This window comes from Diaphorina citri, unplaced genomic scaffold, assembly GCF_000475195.1.
Source record: "Diaphorina citri unplaced genomic scaffold, Diaci psyllid genome assembly version 1.1 scaffold100, whole genome shotgun sequence".
Lineage (NCBI taxonomy): Eukaryota > Metazoa > Arthropoda > Insecta > Hemiptera > Psyllidae > Diaphorina > Diaphorina citri.
The window spans coordinates 147,637-154,020 of NW_007377537.1; positions in this window are offsets into that span (position 1 = coordinate 147,637).

A 6,384-nucleotide genomic window follows, 5' to 3' on the forward strand; every position below is an offset into this window, starting at 1 on the left:
AGAACAAATTAATTTCCGAAGTTTTTAGGAGAGAAATTTTCAGTAATCAACTGTTCACCAGGATTATATTACATTTAATTTTAATATCTCTCTCTCTCTTGGCCAATTTGGTAAGGAAATATACAAATCAATCAGGCAAATTTAATGTGATACTCAAGCAGATATTGTTCACCATGAGAATGTTCTAAAATGGACTGTGAGGTAAGAAAAAATCATAGGAAAGATGACAAACTTTGTTTTAAACCATTTAACACACAAACTTTGTCATCATGACATTTTTTATGAAAGACAATATCACTGTATTTCTCCAATTAGGGTTTCTCAGTTTTGGCACTTTTCGCACAAAGCTCTCCGACCCGCAAATCAGAGAGAATACAACGTCAATGTAATTGTTATTACCGATGGCACGAGACAAACACTCGACTCCCTGAAAAAAGCATAATAATAATATATAACAATAATAATGATAATAATAATAAAACTCGGGAGAGAAGAAAAAAACGACAACACTGTCTTAGTAGGTTCTCGCCCATCCGGTGAACTGACATCACCGCTGGGGAGTGAAACATTTCATTTGAATTTATTAAATTCAATTCAAATTATTTGCGTTTCCTTCCCTCTGCTTTCCCGTCGCTTTCTTTTCCGCCGGTCGCTGTCGCTTTCAGCTCGCAGACACTAAACAGGGGAAGAAAGTTGCTGACTCGAAGGGACGAAATTATATATTTGTGAGTAGTTTGTCCATGAATCTGATGCATCTGATTGCGCCAGCCTAGTTAGCTTAGTTGGTAGTGCGTCTGCCTTGTAAGCGCTTCGATTCCCGCCCGGGGCGGATTTTATCCTGATGGGATAATGTTCGTTCTCGGAACGGCTGGCTTTCTCCTATCCTAATTCCTTCTTTCTTCGATTTCGGGACGATAAGACCCTAGCAGTTACAGTTCCCTCTGTCAAACCTCTTAAAAGAAAAAAATCCTACAAGCCATTTCAGAGTTGGGTCGCACGTTGGAAGCGTAGACTCGCGAACTTTGGCAGTGCGGCGTGGGGTCATGCAGTCATGCATGCCTTCTGAAAATTCAAACCTATAAAAATGATAGAGACCTCTAAAAAAAAATCTATACTTACCTCTTCTAGTAGCTTCTTGTTCAGCACCCACCAGTCGTCCCCAAAGGTGTAGCTGTCCTATATCTAACCAGGGCAGCGGGAAATCTCTCAACAGGAACTTCCACTCCCGACAGCTGAACGTGACAGCCCGACACCAGAGGGTGGAAAACTCCACGCCATCTTCAGGCCATGGACTGAAAACAAAAGGGTCAGTGGTCACGCGTACATATGTAGAAAGTCTCATCTTTTGATTTCACTTTTAGGAATTTAGAGATTTTTTCGTTGTTCAATTTTGACGGTTAATTCTTGCACAATTTTGGATTTAGAAATTTTGAGGTTTGTTTGATATTGCAATTTCGGATTTAGATATTTTGACGGTTACTTCTTTAGAGATTTTGACGTTTACTCTACGTCTCGGAACGGCTGGCTTTCTCCTATCCTGTCTTCCTTCTCTCTTCGATTTCGGGACGATAAGACCATAGCAGTTACAGTTCCCTCGGGTCGCATTAGGCGGCCGTTCATTGGACCCGATTAGGCTCCGGACCAATGTGGTGATTTCCTGATGCATGGTGAGTAGTTTGAGATGAAGGTTCCCCCCAGCCAGACTAAGCAGATCTACTCAATGTTCAAAGGTCCCCCCCAGCCAGACAGCAGCTAAAAGTATATAATTATGTAACTAACTTACCTATCTTGATCAATATCAGTCATTATCTTGCAGCCAGACAGCAGCTAAAAGTATATAGTTATGTAAATAACTTACCTATCTTGATCAATATCAGTCATTATCTTGCAGCCAGACAGCAGCTAAAAGTATATAATTATGTAAATAAGTTACCTATCTTGATCAATATCAGTCATTATCTTGACTATATTCTCAGCTCCATGGATAGCAGGATCACTTATGGCTAATATTTCCACATCATTCATTACTGCAGCAAATAGACGAGTTCTGGGCGTTACCTGGAAGATATTGATTATTTTTATTTTTATTGTGTTTAGAGGCTTTAGCTTTCGCCGAATGGTGAGTATAAATTTGCTCGGATCGTTATCACGGTTCATGTTTTAATAAAAAATGGAGATGATTAAATTGATAACATTTAAACCTGATATTATAAAACCTATCCAGTACATACTTACCTGCCTCTAAGATCAGTAATTAATCAATTTAAGTACCTACATGGTAAGGGGAAAAAAATCTTTCTTTGATCTGAAAAAAAGCATTTGATATTGTCATTTTCAATGAATAGGTAGTTGTCTCCTTTCACCAGGAGTTGAAATTTAATTTCTTATTTGCAGCCTGAATGGAGAAGATCGGTAAAGAGAAACGAAAGAAAAATAAACAATTTGAATTTAATAAAAAATTCAAATTAGACATAATCAATTCATCAATGGAACAAAAAATAGAAAATCAGCTATTAATGATACACGATAACATAATGATACCTATAGCACGATCACAAATACTCGTTAGACTAGTTCATAATTTAATAGAAGTGGCTAGAGAACAGAAAAACAGACGGTGTTAAAAAAATAATAGCTCCCCAAAACCCCTTACTTTGTATGAGAACTACCTAATTATGTTTGAACATGTACATTCCAACCTGAGGTAGGTGCTTTTGGTTAAATATTTTGTTTGTATTTAAATAAGAAAACTTACACACACATATTTTGTATGTTTATGAATAAAATTATTGTACCTGTTCATACCTAATATACCCGCAGACTTGATTGTGTTTCCTCGAATTTGTGAGCTTTGTATATTTTTTTTTTTACTTTTTGACATTCGACGTATGTAAACGCATAATTTTACTGAAACTGAAGTCAAAAATCGACACCCTAAAGGTGATCAAAACATGTGTCCAATGTCGATTGCCATTGATTCTGAAAAATGACAAGCACAGCTACTTTTCTCAGGTTTGGAAAAATATCGAATTTAGTTACATTCGATTCGGTAATATCTCAGAACTTTGTGCAGTGCAAGTACATAGTCGTGTGTATTTGAATATTACTTTTTATACATTTTGTTTTATTACTCTGACTAATTAATTCAGATATAATTACTTCACTGAAAGTGATAATAAAATTACCAGTCGCCTCCATATCCCTATCTACACATACATTGAAGTATGTTGAGGGCATAAAATGTTTTACGAGCACTCTGCACTTGTAATATTAACAAACTTATCAACCTTTGTATGTAATAAACTTGAAACAAACATAATGGGGTTTTCGTCACTGGCCCCCCGAGTATGGCCACACCAGAATTCAAGCGCTAACTTTCGACTGGCTAAAAAAGCTACATTCACAAAAACCGACCGAGTATTTTCGAATTATCCCTAATATTTTGTTTCCATGGTATGGGTTCGAGAGATAGTGGTAAAGAGTTCCATTTTAGGATTCAGGAAATGCGGATGTAGTTATTTAGATAGCAAAACCGTCGAAATCCTCTCTCTCCCGAGTAAAATTGAGTGGTCGAGTATGGCGCTAAAATTAGAACAAAGAAATGTTTAGGTAAACTAAAGTTAATCCATAATAAACTTGATAATGATTGCAATAAGAGTATGGCGCTAAAATTAGAACAAAGAAATGTTTAGGTAAACTAAAGTTAATCCATAATAAACTTGATAATGATTGCAATAAAATCATCAAGAATAAATAATACTTGTACAAAAGTGATTAGGGTTTAGGATATTTTTAAAGATCTGCAATTAATTTGTGTCATTTTGTCCTTGAATTTCCCTGAAAACTTTTGCAACTTTTTATTTGATTTTGTTCTAGATAATTGAGTGGTGAAGTGTTTTGTTATCACTGCTGAATAATGCTGGTGTTGTGTTGCTATCGTTTTGGTGAGCTTTTGCTATTGTTCTCTCATTATCAGGCATTTCCTGGAGTGATTCGCAACGGTTCGGGTTAATTTATTAATCTTTTTTTAATTCTCGAAACAAAATTGCTCTCATTATATTCCCATCTCTCTCTCTCTCTCTCTCTCTCTCTCTCTCTCTCTCTCTCTCTCTCTCCCATTGTTGTGGTTGTAAGTAGAATGCGTTCTCTCTCTCTCTCTCTCTCTCTTCTTTCACAACTTTAATTTTCATTCATAAAAAGATGGACTATTTGATAATTTGACGGAAACTAAGAAAATATTCTCTTTGTTAATTTTAGGTATAATGAAATTAGATGGGGAAAACGAAATGCACTATCGATAAATTCACATAAGTTCCTATTAAAAGAACACCAACAAGTTCAGAAATTGGGCAAATTCGAGGGGATAAAAACCGACTATGTTTCTGCCAAATTCACTCGAATCCCATTTAACGAATACCAAAACTGACATGTCTATATATCAGTTCTTTCTAGATATAGGTAGGTACATATAGTTTTCTGATATTTTAAATTACTTCAAACATCATTTTGTATTGTTTCTATTTGTAACAAATCATATTTGATTTGTAGAAAATTATCCCTTGTGAAAAAGGTGTACAAAATCACGGATGCCAATTTTATGAGTTCTAGATATAGGTACATAGTTTTCTGATCTTTTTAAATTACTTCAAACATCATTTTATATCGTTTCTATTTGTAACAAATCATATTTGATTTGTAGAAAATTATCCCTTGTGAAAAAGGTGTACAAAATCACGGATGCCAATTTTATGACTTCCACACATAATGTGTGTGGATATTATCTTGATATGATTTCTGAATAGTTTATTCCCACTGATGTTTTCACTGAGTTATGGGCCTGCACGTTTTGGTGATTTCATCGTTTGGAATTATCTCTCCTATCTCATTTTGATAAAGATCAACATAGTTTACAACCGAAAGACATTGTTATTGTGTTTTTAGGATATCATGTGCTAGAACAATGGCTAGCCACTCGGTTTATTTACTGTGTCAAATACACGATCAGTGTCGAAGAAACCAACTTATGGTTTCAAACTGTATGGAAATCGAAGTTAAAGAATAAGTTGAAAATTTTGTATTTCTGTTATAAGTATCTTTGGAAACACGTTCATTATTTGTACTTTATCGTTTCATTTTCCCTATCTCTGGATTAACGAAGCTATGATAGCTTTTGTTTGCCTCAATCTCTTTGCTTTGTCTCTTTAACTGTCTCTCTTTGGTTGTGACATTCAGTATCGTCTACATCAGAATAAAAGGTCCATCAACACTTCTAAAGGCAAAAATTCGATGTAGTTATTCATAGTAGGATATACGCGGACTTTCGTGAAAGGTCTACTCCTGGTTAACAACTGTCAAAGATCGTCTCTCTTTCGCTCTAACGAAGCTCCGGATCTACAAATTGGAATCTGTCCTGAATGCTAAAACCACATTCAAATCCGAAATAGTTTTATCCACAATGATCACGCTAGGCCAGCACGTACAGACATATTGCACAATGTCAGATGGGTTGCCGAGCAATTACCTCTGAAAACAACACATCTATTTGAGTGATGTGTGAATTCAAATCCGAAATAGTTTTATCCACAATGATCACGCTAAGCCAGCACGTACAGACATATTGCACAATGTCAGATGGGTTGCCGAGCAATTACCTCTGAAAACAACACATCTATTTGAGTGATGTGTGTTTGGAGTGCTTTATTAAGCTCCCCGGTATAATTGGTTTGGAACCTACGTTGACTGTGTGGAAGGCGGCTTTCAGGTGTGATTGAAGAAGGATTTCTGTCAAATGTGAAAGCTTCTTTTAATATTTCTACAGGTGAAATGGAATAGAAGACGCAAAAATGGTAAACGTTTTGGAACCTTTTCTTTGTTGAATTGTTGTTTAATTTGAAATTGTTTATCCTGCAATTGATTTTAGACCTTACTCTATTGTTAATAAAATGTTCCATGATGAAATGGAATAGAAGACGCAAAAATGGTAAACATTTTGGAAACTTTTCTTTGTTGAATTGTTGTTTAATTTGAAATTGTTTATCCTGCAATTGATTTTAGACCTTACTCTATTGTTAATAAAAATGTTCCAAATGATCTAAGAATTCTTGCAATTTTTCCGTCCGTCCTGTCACAAAACATTTCCATAAAAAGAACATACATGCCACTGCCAGCTCCCAATTTTGTATCTAACATTGTGTGTGGTTAGTACTGGTGCGTTTTCATCATTTTCATATCATTGTTCATGTACATAGTTCCTCAAGGAATTGTTTCTTCATATAGTTCCTCAAGGATATTGTTTTCTCACAGTGCCATTCCGTCTCCGACATCAGGAGAGCCGCCCTAGTGTCACCTCTCTGTTCCAAATGATCTAAGAATTCTTTATTGCAA